We start from the raw sequence: 23,210 nt of genomic DNA on the forward strand, positions 1-23,210 counted from the left end.
ATCTGCAAAGACACCTGTGATAAAGAACTGTTATGTAAAAAATGCAAATAACTCTTAAAACAACAAGACAACAAAAAATCCAATTAAAAAATGGTCTAAAGACTTTGACACCTTATCAGAGGAGATACACAGATGACAAATAAGCTTACGGGAAGAGCTTCACATCATATGTCAGTGGGGAAATACAAATAAACAAACAAACAAATAAATAAAAACAAGGAAATACCTCCACATACCTACTAGAATGACCTAAATCCAGAACAATGATAACACTACGTACTGGACACAGTGGGAAACAGCAGAAACTCTCATACATTGCTAGTGGGAATGTAAAATGGTACAGACAGTTTCCAAGACAGTTTGGTGATTTCTTACAAAAGTAAATGTACCCATACTATATGATCTAGAAATCATGCTCCTTAGTATTTATTTGTATTGAAAACAGCCCCACCCCCCCAAAACTAAACAAAACAAAACAAAACAAAAACCCTGCTCACTGATGTTATAGTAGCTTTACTCATAATTGCCTAACCTTGGAGACAACCAAATTGTCCTTCAGTAGGTGAAAGAATAAATAAAAGGTGGTACATCCGGAAAATGGAATAGTCTTCAGTACTAAAAAGTAATGAGCAGTAATTAGTGGGGTCTGCCAGGAAGTTGGATCAGGAAAACAGTGAAAAAGAGGCTTGCTGAAACCACTATCATCCCAGCAATTATGCATATACCCAAAGAAGCACCATCAGAGGAGCAACATCAGAAGTTTCTCATCGCAAGGGAAATATAAAATGGTCTAGCTACTCACTAAATAAAACAAAAAGCAAAAGCAACAACAAGGCTTAGAGGAGGAGGGATTCAAATCATCCAGATTTGCTGGACAAATTACCTAAAATGTTTAGTTTTCAACATGAAAAATGTTACAACATGCAAAACAACAGGAAAACGTGACCTATAAACACAAGGAAAAACTATCCTGTGGGAGAATGCAGCTGTTGAATTTAATGAAAACATCAAAGCAGCCATTATAAATATGTTCAAATTACTTAAGGAAACCGTTACTTAAGCTTAAAGAACTAAAGAAACACAAAATAACAATATTTCTTTGAGAATAACAGAACGTTTTTTTTTAAGATTTCTATAAATGGAAATTATGGAGTTGAAAAGTAGAATAACTGAAAAGAAAAATACACTAGAAGAGCTCAAGATTAGTTTTTAACTGGTTAAGAATAGGAAAACTTAGATTGATGTAGTTTATGGAACCTGAAAAATAGAGGGAAATGAATGACAAAAAATTAAAGAGCTAAAGAGAAATGTGAGATACAATTAAGAATACCAACATACACATAATGGGAGTACAAGAAGGAGAGAAGAGAAAGAAGTAGAGGAAATATTTGAAGAAATAATAGCTAAAAGTTTTTAAATTGATGAAAAACATTAATCTACACACCTCAGAAATTCAGAAAGCTCTGAAGTAGATAAATGCAAAGAGCTTCACACACAAAAGGATCATGGTAAAACTGCTGAAATACAAAGACAATGAGAAAAATTTGAAAGGAGAAAGAGAAAAATGTTTCGCTAATATAAAGGGATGCCAATAAACTTAACAGCTGACATCTCAATAAAAAGAATGGAGGCCAGAAGACAGTAGGTTGATATATTCAAAACATTGAAAGGTTAAAAGCTGTCAACCAAAATTTTATATCCAGCAAAACTATCTTTCAAAGCTGAAGGCAAAACAAAAACTTTCCCAAATAAACATGAAAAGTGATTTCTTTTCTAACAAATCTGCGTTAAAAATATTTTTCAGGCTGGAAAGTGTCACCAAACTATAATACAAATACTCTCTCTCTTTCTCCCTCTCTCTCTCTCTCACACACACACACACACACACACACACACACAGAAACAAGGAACATCGGTAAAGGTAACTCAAAAATTATGCCCAACAATACAAATGTATATTTCACCCCTTTTCTTAATTGCTTAAAAAGCCATGATAAATAAATATGCATATAATTATATCACTGGGACTACACCATTTATAAATGTAATGTATTTGAAAATAACACCATGAGAGAAGTAGAAGAGGCAAAGGGTATGAGGATTAAAAAAAATACATCAGATATAAATCAATTCCACAAGAATAAAGGAAGAGAATGCTAAATGGTAAACAAGAAGGTTAATATTAAAAACACTATAAATATATATTTGCTCTATGTTCTTCTAGCTTCTTTTAAAGACATAAAATCATAGGAGCTAATATTCTAACTGCATAATTCTGTTTTTGACATACATGTGTAATCTGTACAAAAACAAGAGAACAAAAGGAGAAATAAGGGCTATAGCTCTATAGGAATAATATTTCTATAACTCACTGGAATTCAGGATGTATGTGCTCATAAATTAGCATGTATATGATCAAGATTAACTCCTACAGCAGCTAGAAGAAAATAATAAAGACAGTGAAAACATCATTCAAGAATTAAAAAAAATACACTAGAAAATATTCATTTAATACCAAAAAATGCAGTAAAAGAGCAAAGGGTGATCAACCAATATATGAAACATGTAGAAAACAAGAATAAAATAGCAGACACAAATCTAACTATATCAATATTAGCATTTAATGAAACAGATAAAGCAACCTCAATCAAAAGTCAGAGATTGTCAGACTGGATAAAAAACTTAATCCAATTGTATGATGTCTACAGAAGATCAACTTTAAATTCAAAGTTATAAATATTGAAATAAAAGGGTGGAAAAAGATACATATGCAAACAACAATGACAAGAAAGCTGGAGTGGATGAACTAATTTTTGATAGTGGAGATTTGAAAGTGGACTTCATTGACTTCCATTTGACCCCATCTTTCTAATTGATAGAGTTCTTCTTCCCAGCTCACCCCTCAACTCAGGCAAAAGAGTTAAGCATCCCCTGATGGGAACTGAAACGACTCCCTCAACCAGTAAAGACTGCCCTGAACCAACAAGACCCTAAGAAAATGATCGAACTGACCTTCACTGCCCACTTGCACATACTCACTGACCCATGTCCCACATTTTCCATATATATATAATATATAATATAAAAATATAAAATATAATAAAATACATATATTATATATATGGAATATATATAATACATATATATATATAATACATATATATATATATATATATATATATACATATATATATAATTTCCTTATATGAAAAGGGAAATAGTTTCAGCACTTTGAAGACAGTCTTTGAGATGTCAGTCTGCTGTCTTTCTGGTGCTGGCCTCACTGAAATAAATTCCTTACTTGTTTGACCACCAAAAACAAAGAGACTTTATTTTTTTATAATTAATAGAGATGAAGGGCACATTTTTAAATGTGCTATCACATTTTATAGTGATAAATGAATCAATTCATCAGTAATGTTAAGAATTATAAATAAATATGCACCCAATAAAAGTGCACCATAATACATGAGGCAAAACTGACAGAAATAAAAGGATAAAGAGGCAATTCAACAATAATAGCTGAAGTCTTCAGTACCACATTTTCAATAATGGATATAACTACTAGACAGAAGATCAACAAGTTATCAAAAGATTTGAATATAATATAAACCCATATATAAGTTGGAATATAACGGACCTAACATCTGTAGAATACTCCACACAACAACAGATTATACCTTTTCTCAAGGACAGACTATATGAAAAACCGAAAAAACAACTTCAATACATTCAAATATTACAGAGTATGTTTCCAGGCCAGGATAGAATGAAATTAGAAGTCAGTACGAGGAAAAAATTTGGAGAAACTCAAAATATGTGGTATTAATTACCACATATTTTGTATATTTCTTTAACAGAAATATTCCAAATTAACCAATGGGTGAAAAAATAATAATTTTAAAAAGAAATCAGAAAAACACTTTAAACTAAATAAAAATAAAGAAACAACATGGGATGTAACTAAAGCAGTGTTTAGAGTGAAACTCACAGCTAAAGTGTCTATGCTAAGAAAGATATCAGTCATCTAAAGTTCCAACTTAAGAAATGGATAAAAAGTAAAAACTAGGGGTTCCTGGGTGGCTCAGTCGGTTAACTGTCTGCCTTCGGCTCAGGTCATGATTCCAGGGTCCTGGGATTGAGTCCCGCATGGGGCTCCTTGCTCAGCGAGGAGGCTGCTTCTCCCTCTCCTTCTGCCCCTCTCCCAGGTCATGCTTGTTCGCTCTCTTTCTCTCCCTCTCAAATCAGTACATAAAATTTTTAAAAATGTAAAAACTAAACCTAAGTGAGCAGAAGAAAGGAAATAATAAAGAGATAATAGAAAATTAATAAAGAAAATCAAGACAACCAGCTTTCTCAGGAAAATGGTTGAATGACAAGTGAGCAATAAGATGTTGAACATCACTGTCATCAGGCAACTGTACCTTGAAGCTACAAGATATATAAAAGGTAAAATAAAAATGATTATATAGTTGCTAAAATTTGTGAAAAGAACAAATGTTGCCAAGGATGGGGAACAACTAAAACACTCACACATTCCTAGTACGAAGACTAAATAATGCAGCCACGTCCAGGAAAAAAAATTTTTTGGCATTTTCTGATAAAATTCAAATATACCTTCCACATGACTCAGCATTCCCACATCCTAGTTTACCCAAGAAATATAAATATATGTCACACAAAGACTTTGTGTGATGTATGTAAATAATTGTTCATAGAAGCTTTATTTATAATAGCACTAAATTGCATAAAACTCACCTGCCCATCAATAGGTGGATACATAAAAGATTTACAGTATACATCCTTATAGTAGAACATCGCTCAGTAATGAAATAAAGAATGAACTACTAATGCATGCAAAAAATTGAATGGATTGTAAATGTGTTATGCTAAATGAAATCAGTCAGGTACAAAAGACTACATACTACATGCACCCATTTATATGAAATTCTAGAAATGACAGAGAGCAATTTAGTGTTTTCCAAGGGCAGAATGCTGGGGTATGAGAATGAATGCAAATTGTAAGAGGAATTTTTGGGGTGCTGGAAATGTTTAATATCACAACTGTGACTACATTGGTTAATCTGTTAAAACTCATTCAAATCTACATTTATACTTGGTGAATTTTATTTTATGTCAATTACATCTGCATGAAGCTAATGAAATAGACAAGAGATGCATATCTTAACATAGCTATACTATGAGTCTTCTTTCTTTTCTGAAATACACAGAAAAGTAAGTCTTCCTCTTTCCTAATTAATGCCTAGTCTCTATGGAATAGAATATTTGCAAAATTTCAGAGCAAGCTTCTGTATTTCATATTCTAGAACAGTCTAATGCCTGGGATATTTCTTACAACTGCTTTCTAAAACAAGCTAAGCTTTATCTCTCAAAGCATGTAAAGAATCACGTCATTTTAAAACATGATTATGCAATGGTTTATGCACGAGTAGGAATATAACACCATGGTGTACTGACATAATTTGATGTGCAATTGCCCATCATTTTGGTCAGAAGAAAGCAGTGTGAAGAGGTTTTGCTAATATACTACTGCCAACCAGATATTCAGTTTTTATCAAGAGCAAGTCATTATGGAAGAACAAATATTGTTAAAATGTCTATAAACCCAAAGCAATCTACACATTCAATGCAATCCCTATCAAAATACCATCAGCATTTTTCACAGAACTGAAACAAACAATTCTAAAATTTTTATGGAATCAGAAAAGACCCCAAATAGCCAAAGGGATATTGAAAAAGAAAACCAAAGCTGGTAGCATAAGATTGCCAGATTTCAAGGCTGTATTTCAATGCTATAATCATCAAGATGGTATGGTACTGGCACAAAAACAGACACATGGATCAATGGAACAGAATAGAAAACGCAGAAACTGACTCTCAACTCTATGGTCAACTAATCTTCGATGAAACAGGAAAGAATATCCAATGGAAAAAAGAATCCCTTCAGCAAATGGTGCTGGGAAAACTGGACGGCCACGTGCAGAAGGATGAAAACTGGACCACTTTCTTTCACCATACACAAAAATAAATTCAAAATGGATGAAAGACCTAAATGTGAGACACAAATCCATCAAAATCCTAGAGAACAGAGGCAGCAAACTCTTTGACCTCGGCCACAGCAACTTCTTGCTAGACATGTCTCCAGAGGTGAGGGAACAAAAATAAAAATGAACTGTTGGAACTTCATCAGGATAGAAAGCTTTCACAGCAAAGGAAACAGTCAACAAAACTAAAAGGCAACCAACAGAATGGGAGAAGATATTCGCAAAAGACATATCAGATAAAGGGCTGCTATCCAAAAATCTATAAAGAACTTACCAAACTCAACATCCAAAAAAAAAACCCAAAAATCCAGTCAAGAAATGGGCAGAAGACATGAACAGACATTTCTCCAAAGAAGACATACAAATGGCTAACAGACACATGAAAAAATACTCAACATCACTCAGCATCAGGGAAATACAAATCAAAACTACAATGAGATACCATCTCAGGCTGATTAGAATGGCTAAAATGAAAAACTCAGGAAAAAAGATGTTGGTGAGGATACGGAGAAGGGGGGACCCTCTTACACTGTTGGTGGGAATGCAAACTGGTGCAGTCACTGTGGAAAACAGTATGGAGGTTCCTCGAAAAGTTAGAAATAGAGCTACCCTATGACCCAGCAATTTCACTTGTAAGCATTTATGCAAAGGACACAAAAACAGTGATTCAAAGGGGCACATGCACCCCAATGTGATGTCTACAATAGCCAAAATATGGAGAGAGCCCAGATGTCCTTCAACAGATGAATGGATAAAGAAGACGTGATACACACACACACACACACACACACACACACACACACACACTGGAATATTAGTCAGCCAAGGAAAAGAATATTAGCCATTTGCAATGACATGGATGAAACTAGAGGGTATTACGCTAAGCAAAATAAGTCAGAAAAAGACAAATACTATATGATTTCACTCATATGTGGAATTTAAGAAACAAAACAAATGAACATAGTAGGGAAAGGGAAAGGAGAAGTAAAATAAGGTGAAAACAGAGAGGGAGTCAAACCATAAGAGAATCTAAACTAAAGGGAACAATCTGAGGGTTGCTGGAGGAGAGGTGGGTTGGGGGATGGGGTAATTGGGTGATGGGCATTAGGCGGGCACTTGATGTTATTCAGCACTGGGTGTTATATGCGACCGAAGAATCACTGAATCCAATCCCTGAAACTAATAATAAACTCTATGTTAACTAAATTGTATTTTAAAAAACCTGCAAAAAAGAGCAAGTCAGGGGCACCTGGGTGGCTCAGTTGTTAAGCATCTGCCTTCGGCTCAGGGCATGATCCCAGGGTCCTGGGATCGAGCCCCACATCGGGCTCGCTGCTCCACTAGGAGCCTGCTTCTTCCTCTCCCACTCCCCCTGCTTGTGTTCCCTCTCTCGCTGGCTGTCTCTCTGTCAAATAAATAAATAAAATCTTAAAAAAAAAATAACAGCAAGTCATTAATTTATTCCATTTATAGCATCCCAAATGAGCAGAACATACCCCTACTGACTTTCTTTTTTTTAAAAGAAGAGTGTAAGATTGAACATCCCAAAAAAAGGAGATCATATTTTAAATGGTAACTAAAAAAGAGTCGGAGTTGTTATATGCACAAATTTGTGAAGATCACTCAAGTAAAATTTAGTAGAGTATATAAATTATTTTATGAGGAAACATCAAAATCCAAATATGAATTATAACTTATCCTAGTTTCTGGCCAGAAATATCCATTACTGAAAATCAAATATACTCTGTTGCTAACAAAAAAAAAAAAAAAACCAAAACAAAACAAAAATTAAGGGATACCTTGGTGGCTCAGTCAGTTGAACATCCAGGTTTCGGCTCAGGTCATGATCTCATGAGTCATGGGATTGGGATCAAGCCCTATGTCAGGCTCCATGCTCAGATTCTCTCTGTCTGCCCCTCCCCCATTCACTCTCTCTCCCTCTTTGTGTCTCTCTAAAGTAGTAAGTCTTTAAAAAAAGTTTAAAAGATTTTTTATTGTCAAATGAGAAAGTTTGTAGGATCGTTTGACAATACTGAAGATGTCCAAACAAATCTTAATCTGTTACACTTCTATAAACACAGTATTAAAAATTGCAGTGGGAAACCTTGGACACAAATTGTTTATCCATGCATCTGGATGGCACAGTCGGTTAAGCATCTGACTCTTGATTTCAGCTCAGGTCTTGATCTCAGAGTCCTGAGATCAAGCTCCTCGTCAGGCTCTGTGATCAACGTGGAGTCTATTGAGATTGTCTCTCCCTCTCCCTCCGCTTCTCCCACTTGTGCTATCTCTCTCTTTCTCTCTCTCTCTCCCACCATGGTTTGCTCTGCTGTTCTCTCCGTTTCAGAAATGCATCATAGCATGAGTGATTTTTATGTTCAGATACGCTTACAGGATTTCCCACTGTGCAGTTCTTAGCTCTGCACCCCACACTGAAACCCAGTCTGTGTGAAGCTGAGGTATTATTTCTTCCCTATTATGCATAAGAATTACAATTTGTTTGTCAATGATTAATTACTGCTCTTCCCAAGAGACAAAATGCTGAGTGTTTTCATATGCTAATATATGCCAAGCTGCCAGTACTAACTCAGTTCTTTAATCCTAAAACTCACCTTAAGTGAAAGAATATCACTGTTTATTGCCAAAGTTGTCACTTGCCTGGAAATGAAATAAATATCTAAGAAGCATTTCAATGATAGACCTGCTTTTCAGCTGACAGATCACTCCTCGTTATCAAAAGGCAAATATATGTCAATGTGTGCATTGCTTAAGACTCATGAGATAATTGCTTCAATTTGCCTGACAATCTGATAATGTCATTTGCACAATTGTGAATGGTGTCAACACTGAATGAATGTTCTTGAACGACATTAAAGGTGTGAAGCACAGTTGGGGAAAAAAAAAAGACTCTTCTTGAAGTGTCTTCTGCCAGATGAAATCCTAGATAGTAAACTTGCCTTTTCAAAAGTCTGTTTCTTTGACTTAAATTTGATACTGGATTTATCACCAAATGAGAGATGAGATCCAAGATGCTAGGTCTCAGACAATATTAGGATTTCAATCACTGCTTTAAATTCAAAATTATATTAACTCACATTTTTAATAATGTCCATATAGTGAATAGGAATCTACAGATAAGAAGCTATATGATGGTTGGGGAAGAAGCTTATGTTCTAGAATTAGACTTGTCTCATCTTGAACCCCACTTCTACCACTAAGTTTCATGAGGTTGGCTGTTTTCTTTTGCTTTTTAAAACTTTTCTAATTATAGTTTTCTCATTTGCTTAAATGGGTATAATACTATCTATTACTATGGAATTTTATGGAGATTAAATGTGCTAATAAATGAAAAGCAATTATTACTATGACTGGCTCAGGTTAAACATTTAGAATATTTTAACTGTTATTATTAACGTTATTCATGTATATTCAATCAAGTTATTAAATTTTCTAAGCCTCAATTACTTTATCTATCAAATGGTTCCCATAATAAATTAGATGTAATGCTGATTTCCTTGAAGTGTTGTGATAGTCACATTAGAAACATATAAATATCTTAGCATATTATATAGTACAAAATGATCGTGGGAAAAATGTTTATTTTCTGTAATCAACAATTAAAATACAAAAAAATTATATATTTTTCATGTGAAAGCATTGGCAGGCTTCAAAATTAAATGCAATATATTTCTATTTTATTATTCACCTGAGTTGGAGCTAGCAACAGATTCTGCCTGGAGTAATTGTTCAGATCAGTGGTCTATGGCCAAGGACAGAAGAAATGAGACTTTTAATTAATACAGAGTGGAAACCAGAGAGATATAATAGTTGGGGCATTGCTAAACTATAAATCTCTGAATAGAAATGACCCTTTGACTACAATTCAATATTTGAAAATTATGGATGCAACATGAAGTTTATCTCAAATAAAACATTCTTATTTAACTTAGAATGTAAGCCTACCATGCATTAATGCATGTACAATTGAATTTTATCATCAGAGAATTTAAGAAAATGAGGCTTAACAGATTTTATTCAATTTATGCATCCATCTCCTAAACATTACTAAAAGAATAGTAGAGAACTCTTTTTTTTTTTTTTTTTAATTAAAGCGCTTGACTACTAAGAGAATGAGAATGAAGATATTTACACATGAGAACAGTCAATACATATTTGGAAGATCTTTAGCAGCTATGTCAGTGTTAATTTTCTTAATAGAAAATCAGAAATTAAAAAAATGTAGTGTTTTAAGAAAAAAATGTGGATTAACCCAGAATTAGCCCATGGAGTCTCAGGAATTAGAGGCAGTGATATGTGATGGTTGAAGGATAAATGAGCAACAGTTAGTCTTCTGACTGTACTATTCTTCCCAATGTTGGTCTTGATGCAGAGATACTAGCCACAGAGAAAGACTGGGAGAGGCTTAATCATAAAGAGAAGTGCTTAAGTGCATTTCTACCTGCTGAAATGTGAGATTCATCTTACCCAGAATCTCCCTCTGCTATTTAGCTCTCGCGTTTCTGGCAGCCAGATTTATTGAGCCCAAGTTGGAGATCTGGAGTTTTGTTTGTTTGTTTTTGCAAAATGGAATACTTCCAAGGAAAAAGATTTTAATTCTCTCCCTTCATCCTCTAATGAGTTGCACTGGTTGACAAATACCAACCACCACTGAACCACAGCTAACTAGAAAGCATTCACTGATTTCTCAATATGAAAAATAATCCAAATATCAGCAGATACTTAGAGGAGGGTACCTTCTATAAGCTGGAGCTCAAAACAAAGAAGACAAAGGAAAGAAGAGGAAATAAACACAGGTTTGAGAAGAAAATCATAACCTCACATCACTAGCAACACATAACATTTTCAGAAGAAGTCAAAATACATATTTCAACTAAGAAATATGAACAAGATGCTATATACAAGAAACAAAATAAGAGTTCTGGGAAATTAAAAAATAACTATACATGTCTGGGGTGATAATGTCAAGGAACTCACTCAGAAAGTGGCACAAAGATAAACAGGGAAAGACATTAAGAATCATACACAAAGATGTTCATTGCAGTGCCTTTTTCAATAGAAGATATTAGAAACAACGCAAATGATTAAATATAATGTAGAGTCACACATACATGCATGTACACACACATACACACACGCAACATATGGATAAAAACATACTTTCTAATGGCATATGACAACCCCCGCACAGAGGAACTGAAAAACCCATGAAACACGTGTAACTGTTAACAACGGTGTCTGATATGTGTTTAGGATATAAGGTAACAAATGGTTTTATTTTTTTTACTTATCTTCATTTTATAAATTGGAGATAATTAATGTACACTGTGCTTACCTAAACAATCTTATATATAAAATAACAATAGAAATATTTTTGTCAATTCTAGACTCCGTATGCCCTTTACTAATTCTGCTAATCTCTCCTTTGTCTACAAAGGCAGTGTAAGTTTATTGAGCACTTAATATATGCAAGATGTGCTAAGCACTGAGAGGAACAGTGTTCACCCAATATGCCAGCTTTTGCTCACATTTTAGAAGAGAAGGCAGCTAAGAAAGATAAAACATAAACCTAAAAAGAACATCATCTTATCAAAGGTGCTTAGATGGAAGACATAGGTTTATAATAGATAATATTGGGGCACCTGGGTGGCACGGTGGTTAAGCGTCTGCCTTCGGCTCAGGGCGTGATCCCAGCATTCTGGGATCGAGCCCCACATCAGGCTCCTCTGCTATGAGCCTGCTTCTTCCTCTCCCACTCCCCCTGCTTGTGTTCCCTCTCTTGCTGGCTGTCTCTATCTCTGTTGAATAAATAAAAATAAAAAAAAAAATCTAAAAAAAAAAAGTTATAATAGATAATATCAACTGGATGGTCAAAAAAGTCTTCTCAAGAAAAACTGAGAAATTAGATTATGGAATCACACTAAGAAGTGCTGAAGAAGGAAAAGGGACTGCAGACATTAACCCCCAAAGTCAGGAAAGTCTCAAAATAATCCAGAATCAAAGTAAAGGAAGAAACATAATTAGCAAAGAGAAGATAAGCAGGTGTTAAAAGAAAAGAATGAATGAATGAATGAACAAACGAACGAACCGAGAGAAACTACAGAAAATTCTTAATTGTCCACCTCTGCTCAATTTAACCCAAGATTGATATGATACATTTTACATATTTTGAAGATCATTCTGGTTCTCTGGTGGTACCTGAACGAGAAGATGAGAGAGCAAAACCAGGAAACGTTGAGAGATCACTGCATTACCCACATAAACAGGATGGCAGGCTCACTCCAGCTACCCCTCACAGATTAATGGTTTCTATTCCTGGGAGACCTGGTTCATCATAAGGAGTCAGAATGAAATGCTGCAACAAAGATCTCCTGTTCCAGGTTCTGTTTTAGAAGCAGAGAACACAGACTGCTTTGAAGGAGACTGCAGGTAACAGGGACACACATGGGAAACTGCTACCCGGAAACACAGGGCTTCTTGATCACTAAGTGTATACCAAATTTTGGTAATGATGTTAAGCAGCACAGCTCCAGGAGCTGAGAGGAAACACTGTAAACACAGGACTCTGTTTTCTCTTCCTAATATAAGCCTATCTTTTCATTACATTCTTATTCTTATTCTTATTCCTATAAGATCAATGCTACCTATGCAACAGAATCATTTAAGATGTTTTAACACAGATTTGAAGGACCCATGCTCAGACCTATTGAATCTGATTTGCTAGTGCTAAACCCCTGGATGCTGGATTCCAGCACACTCACCACATGTACTTCCCAGGTGGTTTGCTAAACTGGCAGATATGGGAACTGTTCTTCCAGGCCGCATGGCAGCAAGCTGCCTTGACACAAATTACTCATGGGCCTTCAATTTTTTTTTTTTTTTTTTTTGAAGTTTCAACAGACAGAGTTACGGCAAACCAATGCCACGTTAAAAAGTAAAACAGCATTTTAGGGCAATGAAACTACTGTTCTTTCCCTACGATTTTGAATTCCATTTTATTCAGAATTAATTTAGATAATGACCTATGGTATAAAATAGGTAAGAGTCTCCTCATCCAAATGGTAATTCAAAACCCTTAAGAACAAATGTAGTTTCTTTTGAAATTTGCCTATCTGATCCTTAAGGAAATTCAGAAACTTACTTCAGGTAAATGTTTTATTAAAAAGGACACTTTGTAAAGAGGAACAAATGTAGCACTCTTGAAGTCAACATAATCTAGGTCATAACATCCTAGAAATCAAATTATTTATTTTGTGTTTGATATACTGTGCCTTTTTTCTTTTCCTCTAAGTAGTAAGGATTCGAATAGATATTCAGCTGTTCAAGTAGATAAACCATTACTTTAATGCAGGCATTACAGATTACAAAGAGATTGATAATTCCTGGTCCTAGCTATCAAGGGGAAGACAGTAGAGCATAATCAAAAGACAGTTCCTACCTTACTGTTCTCTGATTCTAAAATTCTAATATTGTTCCATGTCCTGGGAAAATCACATGCTCTCTTTCAGTCATTTCAATATATAAAATGAAAGTGGAAGAGAACAAATGTCCATTTAGTCATTCTATATACAAACACTGTGCTTGGAGCTTTATGTGTGCTATATCATTTAACCTCTGCAAAAAGGCAATATGGTAGTATTATTCTAACAATCTTTCATATGAGGAAATTGAGTCTTAGTGTAGTTAAATTATTTGGTGAAGGTCATGAAGAACATATAAAAAAAATCCACTTTGGTCTAATTGCATGGCTTATGCTTTTCTGCGCTATGTCAAATTATCTTCCAAAATGAGTTCTTTTTTAATTTTCTTTTCTGTAGAATTAACTAAAGGCCTTCATATTAAATTCTAATGCTCCATAGGGCACAGAAAGGACAAAGTCTCATGTGTTGTTTATGATTTCTGCTTTAGTGCAGACCTACAAATAGAGCCACACACCGGCCAGAGGAAAGATAGGGTGACAACTTCTGCAAAGGAAATCCTAATTCACTGTACATTATGAGGAATCATGGAGTGCTGAATATTAGGGTTAATCTATTCATGGGATGGTAAATAAGTTTTATCCCTGCGGCAACTCTAATCCATAAATAGAGATTTCCAGGAAAGATGTGTGAGAAAGGATCTAAAATTGTTGATGAGATTTAGCAGAAAAGGTTACCAGGATCAATTTGCAAATTCTAACATGGAAGCAGTAGGTGGGAGGGATGACGTTTATTCTAGTCATTTCCAGCTCTTTATTGTATTGGTGTTAAAAACAACACAACAGGTTATGGAGCTGCTTATACTAAGCCCCAGTTCACCTAACCAAGACTTAATTACAGTGTCAGCTCTCCCAAAAATGGAATCCTAAACCCGACAATCAGGAATCAACTGATCATCAGTAGTTAAGTAAACTGCCTGATAGAACCCTGCCATCCTTTAAAGGAAATTTACATTGCAATAAGTAACTGGCTTTTTTGCAGCATGACTTCCTTGTTCCCACTCCCTTCTGCCTATAAAAGTCTTTCATTTTGTACAGCTCCTTGGAGCTCCTTTCTATCTGCTAGATTAGATGCTGCTCAAAACATGACTCATTGCATAAAGCCAATGAGATCTTTAAAACTTACTCAACTGAACTTTTATTCTTTTTTTTCCTTCTTTTTTTTTAAAATATCAACAATATAACATTTTTCTTCTTCCAAAAATCCAAATATTTTAAGTTTCACGTGTCTCAGTTTCACAGCTGCCCTCCCTCCCTGGGCCATTCCATTAAACTCTATCTCATCTCATAGGTTTTGTTTCATGAATCAATCATTGCTCAACATAATATTACATATTTATTTGTTTTCTCATTTACTGTTTAACTCTGCTAGAAAGTAAGCTCCTTAAGGACAAGGACAAGGAATCCATCTAGTTTAGTCTACCGCTTGAATCTCCAGCAATTACAATAGTACCTAACTCATATATTTAACTTTGTATTTTAAAATAATTATAGACTCAAAAGAAGTTGAGAAGAGCACTACAAAGCCATTCTGTGTACCTGTAACTCCGCTTTCCCTAATGCTAATATCTTACATAACAATAGTACTTTATCATAACAGAAAATTGACAATGTGGACATTAAACAATTAACTAGACTACTGATCTTACAGAGATTTCACCAGTTAAGAAATTAACGAATTTCCGCATGCATTTCTGTAGAGCTCTATGATATTTAATCACATTTACAGATTTTAATAACTACCAAAATCAAGATACAGAATTATTCTTTCATCTTGAAGTACCCTCCTGCTACTTTAAAATTATACCCTCTCTTCCCTGACAACTTCTGATCTGCTGCCATTTGCATTAAGGTTCTCCAAGGAAACAGAACCAACAAAATATACATATATATGTAAACATGTTATATAATTATATGTAATAATAGAAGATAAATGTATTATAGGATATATGTATTATAACCAATAAGATATATATGTATACATAAATATGGATCATATGTGTATATATACACATGTATATATATACATGTATATATATAAATAATATTATGAGGAACTGGCTCACCTGATCATAAAGACTAAGATCCATGATATGCCATTTGCAAGTCGGAGACCCAGAAAAGCTGGTGATATAATTCCAGGCTAACAAAAGGGTAGCTGATGGTGTAAATGCCAGTCCAAGGCCACAAGCTCGATGCCTCAGCTCAAACGTACAGGAAGGAAGCAAAAGGGGTATATATCCCTCCTTCACCTTCTGTTCTTTTCAGGCCCTCAAAGATTGGATGATGCCCACTCATATTAGGGAGGGCATTCTACTTTACTGAGTCCATTGATTCAAATGTTAATTTCATCTGGAAACATGACACCCAGAAGTCATGTTTAATCTCAGCCCCACCCCCCCTTGTCAAGTTGACACACAAAATTAACCATCACACCATCTCTGTAATGTCATTTTGAGGGTGTTATATAAGTTTAATCATATTCATTTAACCATATTAATTAATTTTGAGACTGGTTGTTTTCACATAGCATAATATCCTGGAATCCATCCAAGTTATTATGTGTACCAATAGTCTATTTCTATTAATTGCTGAGTATTTTCCATATTTGCATGAATCGTGTCATTAAATAAATCCCACTTTCTATGATCTATGCTGCATCTTTTAAAAACATGTAAAAAATATTTGCAATGTTACCACTTGGTATTAACACATTAACCTGCCACCACTCTTGACAAGGACACTGTCTATCCTTTAGCAAGTGGTAGAAATTCCTAAAAGGAAACTTTGATTGACTTTGCTATCAGCTGCCAACTAAAGGAAGTTTCTTCATCTTAATGCTTCAATGTGTATGGTTTTTCAATTCTTCCCAGAGTTGACATACATCAGTGTCAAACACATTGGAACACATTTTCTATTTATATCCTCCTGCTTTCTCTTCCCTTCCTGTTTCCTGATTAGGCTACTTTTTAAGTGGATTGAAAGGGAAAGAAAATGCTCACTAAACTGGTAATGCACTTTTATTTTCTCTGTTTAAAACACACCTCAAATTTTTTTCTTGTTACAAATACATAGTAAGAGGGACAATCTCTGGAAGTTAAGATTCAGTAGATAAGAAGAGAGACTCTGGGATGTAAATTTTAATGTGCTCTTCCAGACCCATATTCTGAGAAATACTGGAATTACTCAAGAAAGCAAGCAAAAACAGTAACAAAACAAAAACAAATTGACAAAACACTTAGCACTGGATGATAAAGACAAAACTGTACAGGTTAAATACTTTTAAGCTAATGATTTTCAAACTTCAATTAGTGAGTTATTTTGGAGGGGTATCAAATAATTTTTCCAAGTTTCTTCCTCCCCCAACCCTCCCAGTATTAGGAACATCACTCATGACATTTTAGCCTGCTGGTACATCAGTAAGAAGAAAAATTGCAACCATTTGCCAAAAAATAAAGAGATAAAGCCATCCTAAAAATGAAGAAAGATATTTGAAATGATAGTTATTAAATAACTAGTGTTTCCTGTCTTACCATACACTTGTCACCTTAAATACTGCTCACAAGAGCTCTTTGGGGTTCACATTATTTTCCCTACCATAAACCAGTAAAATGAGGTTTAAAGATATTATATAATTTGCCTAAGAGCCCCAAGCTAGGTGGAAGCAATGCTGGGATTGCAACATGAACTATCTGGCCACAAGCCTTGTATTCCTTCTTCTTTACCAAAGATACTTATGCAAAGGCCTGCTCTCTAGAGAAGAAGACTTAAATTTTTCTGGGTAAAATTCTGTAAAATTTCTGTGTAAAATTCCAGAATTAAAAAAAAAAAAAAAAGACAGAAAGAAAATGAAAACAACATCTGATCACTTAAAAAAAGCCAATAAAATAATAAAAAGTTATTGTCAAAAGAATTTTTTAAAAGGCCTAAATGGAACATAGGAGATTTGACTTCATGCCTTCTATGAGAAGTTATTTGTGACATTTGTTAAAGACAGTAAGGAAGTGTTTAATGAAGAGGGAGCTGGTATAATGTGGTTAGGTGTAGGGAAGACAGATGAGTTCAGTTCTGGATATAATAAGGAAAAATGGGCAATTACAGCCAAGCGGGGGAGAAGGGCAGGAAGATGGAAAATTACTAAGAGATAGGGTAATTCTTGGTGAAACTGCTCTAACAGAGTTTTTGCAGAGAGCAGGTCACACAAAGGGTGGGGAATTTTTGTACAACTGGAGTAACTGGGCCAAGGACAGGATCTAAGGTTGGGGTCTAGTAAGAAAGAGGGCTCTGTTTCGTCATCTGAATAATAAGGCACTCGGCCTAGCTAATTGCTAAGCTTTTCTAGATGGTGCTCATTTCTTTTGGTATTGGAAATGCACTCAATCAAGATGTATTTAATGTTAAATTAATCCCCTTACAGAAACAGAATGGTAGAGAATTCAGCATGACCTTTATTTTCCAGGAAGAGGTATGTAGAGAAGTTGAGGAACTTGGCTAAGATTCAGAATTGGAAAAGGATTCAATATTATGGGACCATGGGGAAATATAATATATAAGTATGTGTGTGTGTGTGTCTGTGCGTATATGTATGTATGTATATATTTATATATAGACACACACAGATACATATATGCACACATACACACACACACACACACACACACACACACACACACACATATAGCCTCTTATTTCTACCACCCAAGTTCCTAGAACATTGCATGCCTTATTTATCAGTTCAGAGGTCAGAGATCGACTTCTTTATCTCTGTCCCACTTAAACATAGTCTGGCTTACCATCTCACAAGATACTGAAAAGAACTGGTGAAGAACTTCTCTTCAGAGATTCACTTTTCCTATTTATACAATTATTCACCTATTTTCCAAATATGCTTGAGAAACAAGAGAAGGTAAAAATACAAGAAAATTTAAACACACCCAAAGTAGAAAGAATGTATAATGCATAACCACAGAAAGAGAAAGACACTGAAAATATAACAAATTGAAAGCACTGTATATCAATTAAACATCAATAATAAATATATATAAATAAATAAAAGAAACAAAAGCAGTTTGGATTGAAAATATAGCATTATTGAGTATGATTGTTTTCCACTTGAAAATAAATGTGTTATTTGTCTTACCAAAAAATATTTCTTGCTTCCCATTAATTTCAGTATGCAAACTTAATTGTATGGCATTCTAGATTTTATAATCAGGCCCTATCTTTTGAGAATAAAGTCTCCAAATAAAATACAATGAGAAACAAAGTAGCAAAATGGCATAGCATAATGTGTATAATCCTGAAATAGTCAGTATCCAAATATACCCCCAAAAATTGTGAGATCTTGGACATGTTATGTAACTCTATCTCAATCTGCATCAATGTACAGATTCCTCATCTGTAAAAATGGGAAAATTAAGAAAATTTTAATTGTGTGAAAGGGCAGCAGAGAGTCAGACCGAATGATCTCATTGTGGGTTGTTACCTTTGTGTGTGTGTGTGTGCGCGCACGCGTGTGTGCTAATCTAATGACTGCTGGAATTATAAACACCTTTCTCTTGCTTTTCTGCAGTGTAAGACAGATTTCTTGGGACACTGATTTGCTTGATAATCACCAAATTTCTCTCCAGTGGGCTGTCTCAAAGTATACAGTTGAGAGGGGGGCGAGTTTTATATATAGTTAATAAAAACTTCTGCACATTCTGCAATTAACTTATGATTTGCTAAAGTGATATTTTTATATCCATCTCCAGTTCTCCTGTGTCTTATTCCAATACTACCTCTAAATATAAGATAGAAAGAAGAGAGTTTCGTGCAACCCACAGCAAGCACTACCATCTTCATCTAAATATTTCTATGAAGATTAACTGTATGAGAATATAAAAATGCACTCAAAACAGAACTGGTTCATGCTAGGACTGCAAAGATGGTTATGACTTAATAAACACTTAGCAATATCAAATTCTGTCCATTTTCCCAAGATATCACACTCTTATGCACCTATGCATATTCATACATATGATTTTTCTCACCATTTTAAAATTCAGTATTTAAATTCTCCTTCTTCATCTCATAACATTTTATAATTAAGTCTATTTGTAAGGAAAAAATACATATGAGTTTGTACAAATAGGGAATGTTTGATTAAAGGGTCAAAAATACAAAATCACATACTGTGTCATCCTTCTCTCCCACTCTCTTTCACACACACACACACACACACACACACACACACACACACAGACGCACGCACGCACGCACACACACAGAGAATTCTCTTTTTATTGGCTGGGTGCCTGCTCAATTCTCCTTTCTAGAGGTGATAGTTCTTGCTTATTTTAGTTTGGTTATCTCTTATAACTTACCTTGAATGTGGGTATGGATTCCCCTGATGTATACAAATCCATAATCTACCAGTTGTATCAGCCTAGCTTCTCACAGCTACCTGTGTCTGTAAGCATGTGTGTACGTGTATCTGTGTGTATGTGTGTGTGCATGCACTATGTACTTGATGGATTCTTTGGAAAAGAAAATACATTTTTCAATAAAAATTCTATAGTAAGATTGAGGACATTATGAGCCATACACATTTTTAAACATCTTTCTCTAATTATAAATTCCATACAACAAAATTCCCTAATTTACATATACAATTTAAATGTACAGTTGGATGGATTTTGACAAATGAGTGTAGTCCTGAAATAAGCTATCATAATCAAGACTTAGAACATTTTCATTATTGAAAAAGTTCCTGCTGTTTCTTTGTACCCAAGTCTCACCACTGACTCTTCACCACTTCACACAGCAACTACTGCTTTGTAATAATAATGCCCAGTACCTCTGGTCTTTGGGTTTAGCTATAGTAGTAGATATAGAGTGGTAGCTCACTATGGTTTTAATTTGCAATTTCCTAACACTATTAATTTTGACCGTATTTTCATGTTCATATTTGCTTTCGCATACATTCTCTGGCTATGTATGCATTTGAATCTTTACCCATTATTAATAGATGGTCTTTCTTCTAGGAATCAAAAATTTAAATCATACCTTTTTCACTGTAGTAATGGAATAAAATAGCTAAACAAAGTCAGAAAGAGATAAGGGCAATATCACCTTCCTTGACTTTCAAAGACGTGACTTCAAATATTTAATTGAACTTTCTGTTAGGGTTTAAGTTTCACATTTCAGGTTTCACTGAACACTGTTCTACAAGTTCACAGGTGTGTGTTGGTATGGAGGGTGGAAGCAGCAGGTAATGCATTTTTGTTGTTTTAAGCTGATAATGTTATAGTAGTTAGTTATGCCACAATAAAAAACAAATTCCGGCAAGACAGAATTCTTATTTGTTTGGATTTTGCAGGTCATAAAGTCCTGTTGCAAGTATTCAACTTTGTCATCATAGCGCCATATCAACCATAGACAATATATAAATGAGTATTTATGGCTATATTCCAATAAAATTTTATTTATAAATAACATTGTAAATATAGGTAGCTCATGGGCCATAGTTCTCAGACTCCTAATCTAGGAAATCTATAGGTCGATATATATTGTTGAGGAATTTTTTCATTAACCCAATGAAAATGGGAAACAATTGGATGGTTTTAGCCATTTTACATTTTAAAGATCAATTCTGCCTAAGATTTTGATAATGGACAACAGAATGGAATAAACCAAAGTGAAAACTGTAGAATAATTTGTTGATTATTGCAGTTGGTAGCTTCTGCTAGGAGGATGATGGTTACAAGGACGACAGAGAAGGGAATAAGTCAATCTGTTTGTGTGTGTGTGTGTGTGTGTGTGTGTGTGTGTGTGTGTTTCCATGCACATGCATAAACCTTCCTTTAGAAATTGTATATTTTTGACGTTTTTGTTCTGTGCAAATAAACAGATTCTGAAATATTTGTAATATAACTGTAAAGAAAGCAGCTGAGCTTTATCTATGAGAATGACATCAGAGTGATTAAACGATTATTTCCTGTACATAGTGGATTTACATGAGTTATAGGGAAGATAATAGCTCTACTGATAGAGTGATTTAATGTCCTCTTCCTAACAACTTGCAAAACATTATGAGATAGTGAGAATGATATCACCAGAGGCATTTTGAAACTGTCTGAAATTGATCACTGCTAGACAATAGCTTCCTTTTTGCCTTGCTCTTCTCAGACAGTGCCGTTTGAAATACTATTTTTGAAAGCCTTTTTATTGGAATGCTTTCTTAGGAACTGAAAGGTCTCTTATATAACAAAGCATCCAACCCCTTGACAGACACATAGTAGGCATTAAGTAAAAGTTAGTGGACTCAATCTAATTTAGCTGAAATGAAGTCATTTTTATATTAGGTCTATGTTTAAAATACTAAAGCAAAGTCCAGAATTCTGGTAAAGGCCATATTATTTAGAACCCAATATTACTTTTCTTAACAAGAAAATATAAAAGGATATGAAAAAAACTGTTGGGAGACATTTCTCCATGTGTTTCTAATACTCCTACATGTGCTTCTGAGTACCACAACTCACCCTGGTCACTCATTACCCAGGCCATTTCTCAGGGTTGTGCTTCTAACAAGTAACTGAGGGGCAACATCTCCCTGAAGAAAGAAGGTTTACATATTTCCTGCTTGCTATAAAATGGTAGGTTTCTTAAGCTCACTCTCCTCTATTAGAATACAGCCCTTGTTGTATGGGGGCATCTGTCAAGGCTTTCTACATGGGATTGGGGGGCAAGAGGAAATGATACAAACATGATGAGAATCATCTTACTTACTGTGCCATGAATGACAGAATCCTTTGTCTCTGACCAAGGAGTTTCATGTCTTCTGCCAACATCTATGAAAAAGTATCAGGCTTAATTTATTAGATTGTAAGCAGGAAATAATCAAATTCCAGTCCTGAGAAAAATGCTTTAAGCTTCATATTTTGCATAAATATTCCAGACTTACTACTTCTAATTATACATTCTCACACATGCACATATACACACATAAATACGTAAGTCAGCTTTATTATTCATTTCTTATTAAATTTCATCATTGTGAAATTTTAAAATTTTATGCTAATGACATTTTCCCACATACTTATGAAATAGCATCAATGTTAATGATGTAAATGATTACAGTTTTGTCATTTACAAAGTACTTTTTAAATGCTTTTGATCATCAAACTATAAGGCACATATAGAGTATATTATTATTACAATATAAATTAAAAGTTATTATTCTGAAGGTTTCTACAATTTTCTCAAATCAGTGTACTGTTTAAAACCTAGGTCCAATACTTATGATTTGGAATTGTTCGTTCTAATGTACAAAATATCTTTAAAAAATAAAGGATACTAAAAACTACGTTATTCCAAGGTGACTTCATTCATCTACATTTCTCCAAACTCACTGTATGATAAGCATATACCTTTAAACAGTATATATTCTGTGTGTGTCTGTGTACGTAAGTTTGTGTATGAAAGAGAAAGAGAGAGACTAAGCAAGTGCACACATGCATAGTACATATTAGGTATGATGAGGATAAATGGTTAGAATACCTGAATTTATTTTATAGTGTTACCATGTTAATTTTTTCTTGGTTGTTAGACTCAAACATGTTTATTGAAATAATTTTGAGAATCTTAATTATGTTTTCAGTGCTTGAGTT

At 34.4% G+C, this 23,210-nt stretch overlaps 1 long non-coding RNA gene across 1 annotated transcript in view; it reads right to left on the reverse strand.

Annotated features, from left to right (window-relative positions):
- LOC130544154 (uncharacterized) overlaps positions 1-23,210 on the reverse strand; it is a 778,585-nt gene that overhangs the window by 750,183 nt on the left and 5,192 nt on the right. Inside the window, exon 2 of the long non-coding RNA XR_008960180.1 lies at positions 22,330-22,391. This is a non-coding gene — a long non-coding RNA (uncharacterized LOC130544154). The remainder of the gene's footprint in view (positions 1-22,329; positions 22,392-23,210) is intronic.

The sequence above is a fragment of the Ursus arctos genome, unplaced genomic scaffold (assembly GCF_023065955.2).
Source record: "Ursus arctos isolate Adak ecotype North America unplaced genomic scaffold, UrsArc2.0 scaffold_19, whole genome shotgun sequence".
NCBI lineage: Eukaryota > Metazoa > Chordata > Mammalia > Carnivora > Ursidae > Ursus > Ursus arctos.